At 41.5% G+C, this 15,059-nt stretch overlaps 1 protein-coding gene across 1 annotated transcript in view; it reads right to left on the bottom strand.

Moving 5' to 3' along the window:
• The window catches only part of GIMAP1 (GTPase, IMAP family member 1), a 48,434-nt gene that overhangs the window by 14,057 nt on the left and 19,318 nt on the right, over positions 1-15,059 (bottom strand). The window lies entirely within an intron of this gene.

The following is a 15,059-nucleotide window of genomic DNA, read 5'->3' as shown; positions in this document are numbered from 1 at the left end:
AGGGGTTGTTGGGAAAGACTTCTGAAGGAAAGTAATATTGCTTGAAAGTGAAAGTCAGTCAGTTGCATCTGACTCTTTGTGACCCCATGGACTATACCAGTCTGTGGAATTTTCCAGGCAAGAATACTGGAGTGGGTAGCTTATCCCTTCTCCAGTGGATTTTCCCAGATGAGGAATTGAACCAGGATCTCCTGCATTGCAGGTGGATTCTTTACCAACTGAACTGTTAGGGAAGCCCAACATTGCTTGAGCTGAACTTGAAAAGTGAGGGAGGTGGGGATTGGAGGTATTTCCAGGAATAAATAACACCACATTCCAAGGCAAGTGACCACATGGAGTTCTCAGGTATTTAAAGGAAGCCAAGGATGGCTAGAACCCAGAGGCAGGAAGTCAGATTATGTAGAAATGAGGCTGGAGATCAAGGGAGGGATTTGTCAAGTTTTGGTCCTAAATGTTTTCTTGCAAAACAATGGAAACTCCCTCTGGGACTGACTTGGGGCTGTAGTGTCCTGGCCCTGAATATGAGTTGTGTGAAGAATGGATAGGAAAGTCCTGTCCCTTGTCCTTCTTTATATGATCTGCATTTGGGGATCTTTCCTGGGGTCCTCCTCGATATTCTCTTTCATTTCCTCTGCTTCCCCACCTACACCACTCCTTCAGGGCGTGGAAACAGACCTATGTGGTTCAGGTGAGCTGGAGAAGTACAGTGGGTGTGACTTCTGAGGTGAGGCCTCTACCGCAACTATTTCCTGATACCCTCCCCCATGCTCAGGACCCTGTCAACACTTCACTTTTTTCCAACCACTTCCTGCATAAAACGCTTTCGTGTTTCACCTCTTGTTCTAAGTTCAACTATGTCTTGAGAAGAGCTTGGTTTGGGGGCATTTCTTTTGAACCAAGAGAGAAAAATAACTGTTTGTGATTCTGTCTGCAAAAGGAAACCACGAGACCCAGAGCTGCTCCTGAGGTAAGCTCCTTCCTCTGAGAGGAAAACCGATTTATCAGGTGTGATCCAAAGGGGCTGAAACCCCCTCTACCAAACACCACCTGCCTCTCCTCTCTTTCAAGTAAAGCTCTTCCAGGAGGTGCTTAGGCAAAGAAAACAGCATACAGGGAGAGAGACTGAGAAGGAAGTCAAATGGGGCCGAATACAGATTGAAGGAGTTCAAGCAAAGAGTTAAAGCTTCAAGTCCTCTAAATACCATTATATAGTCAGAAAGTTTTGGCTGTTGTAGCCTATGGCCCTTTACTCTCAGATGTACAGGGTATTTTAAAAGAGGTGAATATCTCAGATCTAACTTGTTGCCAGATCCTGGGTTTGAATATTGAAACTATATTGAAGCATTCAACTCCATTGAAACTGTATTCAACTCCATTCAACTGTATTCAACTCCATTGAAACTGTAGGGATGGCTCTATTTGCTCTAGTTCTAACTTGCCATCCTCACCTGCCCACCCCTACCTTCTGTCAGTTTTAGTTCCCCAGGGCCCATCAGTGACCACGGATGACCAAAACACATCCTCCGAATATTCAGTGGGGTTTTGGAAACGGGCCATTTCAATCCCTGTTTGGTTGCTGACCTGCTACGTGACCTTAAGGCAAATTTGACCTTAATTTCTTTCATCTTCAAATGATAAAAAACTTCAACTATTGACAGAATTATCAGAATTAAGTGGAAAAATGTATGGAAAGCACGTCGCCCCAGTGCCTACCACTGTGATTTCTAAGCCTTAGCTTGCACCAGAGTGCCTGAAGAACTTGTGAAAACACAGAGGGCTAGGCAACATTCCTAGAGTTTCTGAATTAGGAGGATTTGGTGAAGCCTGAAATGTGGGAGTTCTAACAAATTCCCAGGTGATATGAGTGCTGCTGGTCCAAGGACCTCACTTTGAGGACGACTGCCCTAGGTCATTGGCATCATTTGCATTGAAGCTGGGTTACCATCATGTGCCCGGAACCAACTATAAACAGAAGTAGGAGTTTTATCTTTGATGCACTTTTAGTTTCTGGTTTCTCTGTACATGGGACATCTAGGACATTTCCTGGTTGTCCAAAGCACTCCTACATTTTCTTTCTTTGAGGTTCATTCTAGATGAGAGGGTCCAGGTCTGACTTTCTCACCCAAAGCCTTTACATTTCACATGTGCTTTGTCTATCCCCTTTAATATATCCTGGTAGCTGATTTAATCTGAAGTGAAAGACCTTTTACAGAAAATGCCTTAGCCCCATGGTGCTCAGATTTTTACCTTGCATCAGACACACTTGGAGGGTTTGTAAAAACACAGATGGCTACACTCTAATCCCAGAGATTCTGGTTCAGTAAGTTTGGGATGGAGCTCAAGACTTTGCATTTCTAACAAGTCTCCAGTTCAAGCTGATGCTGCAGGTCCATGGCCCACACTTTGAGAAGCCCTGGTCTATTATGCAGTAAGTCTGCAAAGTAGTTGATAGTAGCATTTTGCATGACTTGGGAGATGATCAGAGTAAGTGGCCATTTAGATAAACTATAGGTAGATTCAGATGTCTCTGATGTGCCTGTCGTGTGTCAGAAGATAAGGTCAGGGAAAAAAGAAGAAACCTATATGACTTCCTTTCTACAGGTGTCTTCATATATTGATAGGAGACAAGAACTGACACTGGTGGAATAGTGGCGTCCAGGAGGCAGTGTCTGATTGATGGGAAGAGGGCTGATCGGTGATCTAAAGTTGTCATGTAGGAGGTCACGGAGGAGATTTTCTCTAAAGGATGGGAGGATGGGATACATGGAGTGCTTTGGAGATAAGCAGACAGGTGGGAGGAAGTGGCATGAATGATGGTTTGGAGGTAGAAGCATATGGGTGGGAAGAAGAGCACAAGTGAACTATGAAACAGACACCACTACCATTTAATTACTTTGGACTAAACACTGTGCACATGGATTTGGGTGAACTCCAGGAGTTGGTGATGGACAGGGAGGCCTGGCGTGCTGCGATTCATGGGGTTGCAAAGAGTCGGAGACGACTGAGCGACTGAACTGAACTGAACTGAACTGAAACACTGTGTTTTATATCTTCTTCTTACTTAATACTTACAGCCACACTGGGAAGTACAGATTATTATATCCATAGCTACATAAGTAAAAACAAGGTTCAGAAAAGTGAATAACTTGAACAACTCAGAGAATAAGTGTGGGGTTAGAGCCAGGAAGGGGACTTTGAGGACCCCAGGCCTATTGCTGTGTCCCCAGGGCTACCGTGTGTAGCAAAATGTAAGGAGATGGGGCCATGAAGAAAAGTTTGCAGCCTGAGGTAAATCTGTCAATTCCAGGCCAAGAAGTATGACCTGAGATCTACAATGGGGGTCTCTTGAGCAACAGACACAGGATAAAGCTGAGTTGCATAATCCTGATTTGGTAAGAGGAGATTAAAGAAGAGAAACTGAGACAAGAGTAAGTTACCATCTATCCACTGAAATTCCTGTTTTTCTTTCCCTTCTCCCTTTTTTTCTGACTCCACCAATCTTGTGTTACCCAGTATCAGTCTAGGTCTCTCTTCCACTTCCTCTCCCATCTTTCTTGCACAAGGTCTTTTTTAAACAAACAAAGAAAACTGAAGTATAGTCGATTTACAATGTTGTCTTAGTTTCGTGGGGCTTCTCAGGTGGCTCAGTGAATCTGCCTGCTGATGAATCTCTTGCAGAAGACACGGGTTCAATCGATCCTTGGGTCAGGAACATCCCCTGGAGGAGGAATGGCACCCCACTCCAGTATTCTTGCTTGCAGAATCCCACGAACAGAGGAGCCTGGTAGGCTACAGTCCACGGGGTTGCAAAGAGTTGGACAGGACTGAGTGACTGAGCATGTACATGCTTAGTTTCAGATGAACAGCAAAGTGATTCAGTTATACATACATACGTATTCTTTTTCAGATTCTTTTCCATTATAGATTATCACAAGATATGGAATATAGTTTCCTGTGCTACAAGATTTTTGTTGTAGCACAAAAAACTACAAGTAGGCCCTTGTTAGTTATCTATATATAGCAGTGTATATCTTTTTATCCCAAACTCCCAGTTTATCTTTCCCCTCTTTCCCCTTTGATAACCATGTTTGTTTTCAATGTCTGTGAATCTATTTCTGTTTTATAAATGAGCTCACTTGTATTTTTTTTTTTAGATTTGACATATAAGTGATATCATGTGTCTTTGTCTGACTTACTTCACTTAGTGTGATAATCTCTAGGTTCATCCATGTTGCTGCAAATGGCAAGATTTCATTCTTGTTTATGGGTGAGTAGTATTCCAGTGTATATATGTGCCCCATCTTCTTTATCCATTCATCTGTCGATGGACTTTTAGGTTCACACGCGTCTTTTTAACTTTTGACCCCAGTTCTTGATCCCACTACACCAGGGAGTCTGAGATACCCAACCTCATGATAACACCCTTCCCTTCAGTCCTGGTTTGGGGTCCTGGCAGATTTGAGAACTGGTGAGTCTGAGGGTCACAAAGAGTACAGAGGCACTAGATTTTCTGGAAAGGCTGCTCCAGACTCTGCCCAAGCTGCTCCTCAGAGATGGCTCCAACCAAAGTACACACACACACATACACACACACACCACACAAACTCTGGTGCTCAGCCCCCAGCCCGTTCCCAGCCTGTCCTGCTTTCAGGTTTTATTCTTTCTGAGGCGATGGCACCCCACTCCAGTACTCTTGCCTGGAAAATCCCATGGATGGAGGAGCCTGGTGGGCTGCAGTCCATGGGGTGGCTAAGAGTCGGACATGACTGAACTTTCGCTTTTCACTTTCATGCATTGGAGAAGGAAATGGCAACCCACTCCAGTGTTCTTGCCTGGAGAATCCCAGGGATGGGGGAGCCTGGTGGGCTGCCGTCTATGGGGTCACACAGAGTCGGACACGACTGAAGTGACTTAGCAATTAGCATCCTTATGGAAGAATGTTTTTCAAAGGTTAATTTAATCTGGATACTGGCAAAGATTTTCTTTTTTAAGAGAAGAAGGACATTTCAGGGAGCAGGCTGAGTGTTAGGCTAGGGTGGTCAGAGATGATTGCAAAACCCCCTTTCTTAGAAGCACGGCCTACTGGCAGTGAGACACATTGACACAATGGCAGGAACTTGAATTCCTACCTAGAAAAAACTGTATTGTGGTTACCAAAGGGGGCTGTATTAACTCAAAAAGCCCTTGTTCTGCTGCATTAAAATATATAGGGGCTTTCTCCCAGTCTTCCCCTAAAATCATCTCTGCCTCTTCCTATTAATACATTAGATCTTCCCTCTCTGAGTGTCCTTCAGTATTCATTATGCCTGTGGGTGACTTTAAGACTTTTGCATCAGCTCAGAGTTGCTGTTTTGCTCCTGTGAGCTCCCTCAGCATTGGACTTTCCCACTGTCGTCTCAGCACTTGTGCCTCTTGTTAACACACAAATAGAGTGAAAAAAATATGTGTTGAGATCAAAAGATGAAAGTTGTGGGCATCAGGCTGCCACTGTACTTTATGGGCAAGGCTCATAAAGTTTCTGGGCAGCATTTGTTTATGGTTAAAATGAAGGTTGTGGCCAATGGTCTGAGGTCTCTTCCTATGGTGACATTAAAGTTCCCCAATATTTCTTAGCATACCCAGTGAGCATGAGAGTCCAGCTCACCCAAGAGCATGATCTCTTCCTCACAAACCCAATAAGTCCTCAGAAAGCTGGTCAGAATGCACTTTTCTTTTTGCAGGGCTGGCTCAGAGGATCAGTGCTCCCTGATGAGAGATCCTAGATGGTGACCAGTCCAGGGGAGGGACAGTGACAAATCTGGGAAACTTACAATAAAGGGTCCTACCAGGGCAATTGCAATAAAAGCCAGCCTTCTGGGTCCTGGGGTTTTGATTCCTAGATTCATCTCAGAAACGTTGAGTTGGAGACATTCAAGGGTAAATTAAGCCATTTATACCCACCTTTTGGTGCAAGCCTCCCTGATAGATCAGATGGTAAAGAATCTGCCTGCAATGCAGGAGATCCCTGGGTCAGGAAGATCCCTGAGAGAAGGGAATGGCACCCCAATCCAGTATTCTTGCCTGGAGAATTCCATGGACAGAGGAGCCTGCTGGACCACAGTCCATGGGGTTGCGAGAGTCGGCTAAGACCGCACAACTAACACTTCCACTTTTTCAAACAAGGAGGCAAGGGTGTATGTGCCCCCTTCCAGGTAGCCCCAAGTTTCTCACTTCCCCAAAAAGCACACTATTCACTTTAATAGCCCCTGAATTCTTACTAATTCCTTAATGTCGGTGGTGGGAGCAGACTCCATCCAGGAGATCCTGGACAGGCATGGAAGAATCAACAGCCTACTGATGTGCCACCAGCAAGGTTCCACACTATGTCTGGACAATGTCTTCTACTGTCTGAAGTTCTCCCCTCTGCAAACTACTATCTTTGCTTGGTGCAGATTCTCTATTACTCACCAAAGTTTGTACCTCTTTACTACTATGGATACTGTTGAAAGTTCAGAAACTACAGAAGTAAAACCAATGAATCGCTGAAACAGTCATTGTAGGGGTTTATTTTGCCCATACCAAAAAGACAATTTGAAAGCTGGGAGCACTCAAAGGAGAACATGGAAAGGGCTCAGGGGTATGTTGTTACAAGACAGCTTAGGACAGTGACAAGGCAATGACTATTTTTCAAAGTGATGGTAATAATATTAGGATTTTCTTAAATGATGGGGAATTGGTGAGTGATTGCCTCATATCAGTTTTGGGGCACAGTTTAAGGTTTGCTTGTGAGTTCCAGAGACATAAGCAAGAAATGACCCAGTCCAAGTTAGTCTTTCAAGATAAGATAAATTATACTTTGTATGACAACACTGGTTTTGTCTGCCAGGGAATTTCTAAGGCTGGTCTATATTTGTTTTTGACTTTAACAGTATGATGAGGGGTTTTGTTTGTGCATCTCAGCATGTCCCCAGGAAGTCTGTGTGTACAAGTGAGGTTAGGCCATTTCCCAGAACTGTCTCACATGGTAGGAACGAGACTTGTCACTCTATCAGTGTGCAGCTACATTACCTCCTGTCTCTGCCACAGCTGTTTTCTACCTCAACTCCTCCACCATTTTCCTTCCCCGTCACAAAATGTTATGGCCACTTCACAGGAGAGAGTTAAAATACTGGGCCATGTGCCTTTTACTCTTTATGTGAGATGGTACTTAGAATGAGAGAGAGTGGGAAAGCTGGGGAGAGGAGAGATCTTACCATGGAGAGGACAACTGATCTCACCATAGAGATCTCACTGAGCTGTTTTTTTCCCCCCAAATCAAGAATGACACCTAAGGAGAGGGATCAAGATGGTGGAGTAAAAGGACGTGGAGCTTACCTCCCTCCTGCAACAAACACGTTAAAAATACAACTACATGTGGAACAATTAGCTACCTTTTGACCCTGCAACCTCACTTCTGGGCAGGTATGCAGAAAAGATGAAAACTAATTTGAAAAAATACACACACCACAGTGTTCATAGCAGCACTATTTACAATAGTCAAGGCACTGAAACAATCTAAAACCGCATCAACAGACAATTGGTTTAAATAGAATATAAATATTCTCGGTGAAATATTTGTTACTGTTCAGTTGCTAAGTCATGTCCAGCTCTGTGACTGCATGAACTGCAGCAGAGACTTCTCTGTCCATCACTGTTTGTTTAAACTCATGTCCACTGAGGCAGTGATGTCATCCAACTATCTCATCTCTGTCACCCCCTTCTCTTCTTGCCCTCAGTTTTTCCCAACATCAGGGTCTTTTCCAACGAGTCAGCTCTTCTCAACAGGTGGCCCAAGTATTGGAGCTTCAGCTTCACCATCAGTCCTTCCAATGAATATTAGGGTTGATTTCCTTTAGGATTGACTGGTTTGATCTCCTTGCTGTCCAAGGGATGTCAAAGGTCTTCTCCAGCACCACAGTTTGAAAGTGTCAGTTCTTTGGTGCTCAGTCTTATTTATGATCCGACTTCTCACGGCCATACATGATGACTAGAAAAACCATAGCTTTGACTACATGGACCTTTGATGGCAAAGTGGTGTCTCTGGTTTTTAAAATACTGTCTAGGTTTGACATACTTGTTTTCCAAGGAACAAATTTCTTTTAATTTTGTGGCAGCAGAAATATTACTCAGCCATAGAAATGAATGTAGTATTGCCATTTGCAACAACATGGATAAAGCTAGAAATTATGATACTAAGTGAAGTAAGTCAGACAGAGAAAGATAAAATTATAGGATATCACTTATATGTGGAATCTCAAAAATAATACAAATGAATCTATATGCAAAACAGAAACAGACCCACAGACATAGAAAACAAACTTATGATTACCACAGAGGAAACATAGGGAATGTGGTATATTAGGAGTATGGAAGTAACAGATGCAAACCACTCTAGGTAAAACAGATAACAAGGGTTTATTGTATAGCACAGGAAACTATATTCAATATCTTGTAATAACCTATAATGTAAGAGAATCTGAAAAAATTATGTATATATTTAAATCACTTTGCTGTAGACATGAAACTAAAAATATTATAAATCAACTAGACTTCAAAACTATACTTTAAAAAAGAAGAATAAGTAAAGAAATAAGACAAAGAGAAACAAAAACAACAAAAAAAGACTGACACCCAAGATCTCAAAGTGACCTAAGACTGTCACTGATTAGGAGCAGCATAGAGCTACTGATTAACTTCAATTCTCATTAATTTATGTATTTAAAATTTAATAGTAGATTTTAAAAGAATAAAAATATAATCTATAATTTACAGCATAAAGGAGAGTTAAATAAGTTAAGTAATCTGTAAGGCAGAAAGCAGAAAAAAAGAAAGAAATCAAAGTCCATATTTATTTATAATTAAATGCTGAAACACCTGTAGTTTTCCCTTTAAAGTTAGCAACAAGGCGAGGATGTCCTCTACCACTTCCTTTATCCATTACTACATTGAAAGTCTTAGCCAATGCAATAAGACAGGAAAAATTAGTCACAACAATTGGAAAAGAAAAAAACAAATCTGCTACTACTTGCAGGTGGTATAACTATCTGGAGGCTCCCTCAGGTTGGTGGTAGCCCAATGGTGAAACAGGATTGTTTTCTTCTGAGTCTTCAAATACCACCAGGGCTTCATTCAGAGCAGGCACAACAATGGGCATTTTAGACTCTTGTGGGCAAGCAGATGGCCACTTAGTTGGAATGAGTTCTTCTGCCTTCATTTTGCCTATTAGCCTGAGTCAAAGTTGTCACTAGAAGGACCTGAGCTTAGCCTGTGGGCAAACATGTAGAACAGGTGGGCACAGTTTGATGCTGCTGCTAAGTCACTTCAGTCGTGTCCGACTCTGTGCATGGAGGCATCCATGGGATTTTCCAGGCAAGAGTACTGGAGTGGGGTGCCATTGCCTTCTCCGGGGCACAGTTTAGTAAATGTATATCATCAACTGTTCATGTCAGGAGTTAGTAATGGAATCTGTCAGCCAAGTTTCTGGGTAATTATTACTTACTGGCAGTTTGGAATATAACTGTTCCCTTGGTATGTGTTTGTTCATGAAATAACACTGCAAAAATGGGCAAATACTGAGAATATGGACAAAACTGGGCAAAAATCACTGGAAGAACAGAAAACAGGATCTCTAATAGTAAAGTGGGGCTATAGGGTGCAAATTTCCACTGTATACTCCAAATTGTCAATACCATCCAAGATCTAGTCCTTGGAATTGGCTTTGTGTTTCTATGTGTTGCTTGGTCAACTCAGAGAGTTGGAAGTACTATGTCCTATTAGATTTGGACTACTGTTAATAAAGTCTGGGTTAGGGAGGAGAATGAAGTTCTTTCCGTGACTGTGACACCCATTTGAGGGGATAATTGGAGATGGTTGCAGTCCAGTGTCCCTCCCCAGTACCCCACCAGAAAAGGAATACAGGGAGGGTACAAGCTGTCCATACTCCCTAGTCATAGCTGTGGAACCTGCACCAAGGAGAGAGGAGATATTGACACAAATTATTTAAAAGAAAAAAAGCAACACCATTGCCATAGTTGACATTCCTGTGTTTGAATTCAAGCCCTGAGCCTTTGGAGTGGGAGAACAAACATTCAAATTATAGGGGTCCCAGAAGAAGAGAAAAAGAAAGGGTATGAGAAGTTTTTGAAGAGATTATAGTTGAAAATTTCCCCAAGGAAAAGGAAATAGTCAATCAAGTTCAAGAGGTGCAAAGAGTCCCATACAGGATAAACCCAAGAAGAAGCATGCCAAGATATACACTAACCAAACTAACAAATACTAAGTACAAATAAAGAATATTAAAAGTAGCAAGGGAAAAACAACAAGTAATATACAAGGGAAACCCTATATGTTTAACAGCTGATCTTTCAGCAGAAACTCTGCAGGCCAGAAGGGAATGGCAGGATATATTTAAAGTACTGAAAGGGGAAAAAAAATCTACAACCAAGATTACTGTACCCAGAAAGGATCTCAAAATTAATGGAGAAATAAAAGCTTTTCAACAAACAAAAGTTAAGAGAATTCAGTACCACCAAACCAACTTGACAACAAATGTTAAAGGGACTTATATAGTCAATAAATACAAAAGAAGAAAAAGATATACAAAATCAATCCCATTCTGAAGGCATCAAGAGGCTCTTTAGTTCTTCACTTTCTGCCATAAGGGTGGTGTCATCTGGATATCTGAGGTCATCTGCATATCTGAGGTTACCCAGCAATATGGATTCCAGCTTGCAGTACATCCAGCCTGGCATTTTGCATGAAGTACTCTGTATATAAGTTAAATAAGCAGGGTGACAATATACAGCCTTGACGTACACCTTTCCCAGTTTGGAACCATTCCATTGTTCCATGTCTAGTTTTAACTTGCTTCCTGACCTGCATACAGGTTTCTTAAGAGGTAGGTAAGGAGGTCTGGTATTCCCATCTCTTGAAGAATTTTCCAGTTTGTGGCTAGAGGCCTCTTGATGCCTTCAGAATGGGAGAAAATAATAGCAAATGAAGCAACTGGCAAACAACTAATCTCAAAAATATACAAGCAACTCCTACAGCTCAACTCCAGAAAAATAAATGACCCAATCAAAAAATGGGCCAAAGAACTAAATAGACATTTCTCCAAAGAAGACATACAGATGGCTAACAAACACATGAAAAGATGCTCAACATCACTCATTATCAGAGAAATGCAAATCAAAACCACTATGAGGTACCATTTCACACCAGTAAGAATGGCTGCGATCCAAAAGTCTACAAGCAATAAATGCTGGAGAGGGTGTGGAGAAAAGGGAACCCTCTTACACTGTTGATGGGAATGCAAACTAGTACAGCCACTATGGAGAACAGTGTGGAGATTCCTTAAAAAAAAACTGGAAATAGAACTGCCTTATGATCCAGCAATCCCACTGCTGGGCATACACACTGAGGAAACCAGAAGGGAAAGAGACACGTGTACCCCAATGTTCATCGCAGCACTGTTTATAATAGCCAGGACATGGAAGCAACCTAGATGTCCATCAACAGATGAATGGATAAGAAAGCTGTGGTACATATACACAATGGAGTATTACTCAGCCATTAAAAAGAATACATTTGAATCAGTTCTAATGAGGTGGATGAAACTGGAGCCTATTATACAGAGTGAAGTAAGCCAGAAAGAAAAACACCAATACAGTATACTAACGCATATATATGGAATTTAGAAAGATGGTAACAATAACCCTGTGTATGAGACAGCAAAAGAGACACTGATATATAGAACAGTCTTATGGACTCTGTGTGAGAGGGAGAGGGTGGGAAGATTTGGGAGAATGGCATTGAAACAAGTAAAATATCATGTATGAAAAAAAAAAGCAACAACTACTACTGAATAATGAACTTTTATTCTAGCATTAGTCTGTAATTAAAAGAGCTTGAATAAAATAGACAATTAAAAAAAAAAATCAATCCCAAACAATTAAGAAAATGGAAATAGGAACATATATATCAATAATTACTTTAAACGTAAATGGATTAAATGCTCCAACCAAAAAACATAGACTGGCTGAATGGATACAAAAACAAGACTCATATATACGCTGTCTACAAGAAACCCACTTCAGACCTAAAGACACATATAGACTGAGAGGATGGAAAAATATATTCCATGCAAATGGGAAACAAAGGAAGTTGGAGTAGCAATCCTCATAACAGACAAAATAGACCTTAAAATAAAGAGTACAAAAAAGATCTTCACGACCAAGATAATCAGAATGGTGTGATCACTCACCTAGAGCCAGACATCCTGGAATATGAAGTCAAGTGGGCCTTAGAAAGCATCACTACGGACAAAGCTAGTGGAGGTGATGGAATTCCAGTTGAGCTATTCCAAATCCTGAAAGATGATGCTGTGAAAGTGCTGCATTCAATATGCCAGCAAATTTGGAAAACTCAGCAGTGGCCACAGGACTGGAAAGGTCAGTTTTCATTCCAATCCCAAAGAAAGGCAGTGCCAAAGAATGCTCAAACTACCACACAATCGCACTCACCTCACACGCTAGTAAAATAATGCTTAAAATTCTCCAAGCCAGGCTTCAGCAATATGTGAACTGTGAACCGTGAACTTCCAGATGTTCAAGCTGATTTTAGAAAAGGCAGAGGAACCAGAGATCAAATTGCCAACATCCGCTGGATCATCGAAAAAGCACGAGAGTTATAGGAAAACATCTATTTCTGCTTTATTGACTATGCCAAAGCCTTTGACTGTGTGGATGACAATAAACTGTGGAAAATTCTTCGAGAGATGGGGATACCAGACCACCTGATCTGCCTCTTGAGAAACCTGCATTCAGGTCAGGAAGCAACAGTTAGAACTGGACATGGGAAAACAGACTGGTTCCAAATAGGAAAAGGAGTATGTCAAGGCTGTATATTGTCACCCTGCTTATTCAACTTATATGCAGAGTACATCATGAGAAATGCTGGGCTGGAAGAAATACAAGCTGGAATCAAGATTTCCAGGAGAAATATCAATAACCTCAGATATGCAGATGATACCACCCTTATGGCAGAAAGTGAAGAGGAACTAAAATGCCTCTTAATGAAAGTGAAAGAGGAGAGTGATAAAGTTGGCTTAAAGCTCAACATTCAGAAAATGAAGATCATGGCATCTGGTGCCATCACTTCATGGGAAATAGATAGGGAAACAGTGGAAACAGTGCCAGACTTTATTTTTTCTGGGCTCCAAAATCACTGCAGATGGTGATTGCAGCCATGAAATTAAAAGACACTTACTCCTTGGAAGGAAAGTTATGACCAACATAGATAGCATATTGAAAAGCAGAGACATTACTTTGCCAATAAAGGTCTGTCTAGTCAAGGCTATGGTTTTTCCAGTGGTCTTGTATGGATGTGAGAGTTGGACTGTGAAGAAAGCTGAGGCCTGAAGAATTGATGCTTTTGAACTGTGGTGTTGGCAAAGACTCTTGAGAGCCCCTTGGACTGCAAGAATATCCAACCAGTCCATTTTAAAGGAGATCAGTCCTGAGTGTTCTTTGGAGGGCCTGATGTTGAAGCTGAAACTTGAATACTTTGGCCACCTCACATGAAGAGTTGACTCATTGGAAAAGACTGAATCTGGGAGGGACTGGGGCCAGGGGGAGAAGGGGACGACATGAAATGGCTGGATGGCATCACTAACTTGATGGACATGAGTTTGCGTGATCTCCAGGAGTTGGTGATGGACAGGGAGGCCTTGCATGCTGGAGTTCATGGGGTCACAAAGAGTTGAACATGCCTGAGCAACTGAACTGACTTAACTGAAGAGATAAGGAAGGACACTGCATAATGATCAAGAGATAAATCCAAGAGAAAGATATAACAATTGTAAATATCTATGCACCTAACATAGGAGGAACTCAACACATAAGACAAACACTAACAGACATAACAGGAGAAATTGACAGTAACACAATAATAGTAGGAGACCTTAACACCCCACTCACACCAATGGACAGATCATCAAAACAGAAAATTAATAAGGAAACACAAGTCTTAAATGATATATTAGATGAGATGGATCTCATTGATATCTTCAGGACATTCCATCCAAATGCAGAAGAATACACCTTCTTCTCAAGTGCATGTGGAACATTTTCCAGGATGGACCACATCTTGGGTCACAAATCAAACCTCAGTAAATTTAAGAAAATTGAAATCATATCAAACATCTTTTCCAATCACAATGCTATGATACTAGATATCAATTACAAGGAAAAAAAACTGTTAAAAACACAAACACATGGAAATTAAAGAATACATTTCTATATAACTAACAGGTTACTGAAGAAATCAAATGGGGAAATCAGAAAATTTCTAGAAATAAATGACAGTGAAAACATGACAAGTCAAACCCTATTGGATGCAGCAAAAGCAGTTCTAAGAGGGAAATTTATAGCAGGACAATCCTACCTCAAGAAACAAGAAAAACATCAAATAGACAACCTAACTTTTCACCTAAAACAACTGGAAAAAGAAGAACAAAAACCCCCCCAAAGTTAGTAGAAGGAAAGAAATCGTAAAGATTCAAGCAGAAATAAATGAAAAAGAAACGACAGAAACAATCAGTTCAGTTCAGTTCAGTCGCTCAGTCGTGTCTGACTCTTTGCAGCCCCATGATCTGCAGCACGCCAGGCCTCCCTGTCCATCACCAACTCCCAGAGTTCACCCAAACCCATGTCCATTGTGTCGGTGATGCCATCCAACCATCTCATCCTTTGTCATACCCTTCTCCTCCTGCCCTCAATCTTTCCAAGCATCAGAGTCTTTTCCAATGAGTCAGCTCTTCGCATCAGGTGGCTAAAGTATTGGAGTTTCAGCTTCAACATCAGGCCCTCCAATGAACACCCAGAACTGATCTCCTTTAGAATGGACTGGTTGGATCTCCTTGCAGTCCAAGGGACTCTCGAGAGTCTTCTCCAACACCGTAGTTCAAAAGCATCAATTCTTTGGCACTCAGCTTTATTTATAGTCCAACTCTCACATCCATACATGACCACTGGAAAAACCAT

This window comes from Bubalus bubalis, chromosome 8 (genome assembly GCF_019923935.1).
Source record: "Bubalus bubalis isolate 160015118507 breed Murrah chromosome 8, NDDB_SH_1, whole genome shotgun sequence".
In the NCBI taxonomy this organism is placed as follows: domain Eukaryota; kingdom Metazoa; phylum Chordata; class Mammalia; order Artiodactyla; family Bovidae; genus Bubalus; species Bubalus bubalis.
Note: the sequence above shows the minus strand (reverse complement) of the source record. Positions and strands in the feature narration are given on the sequence as shown.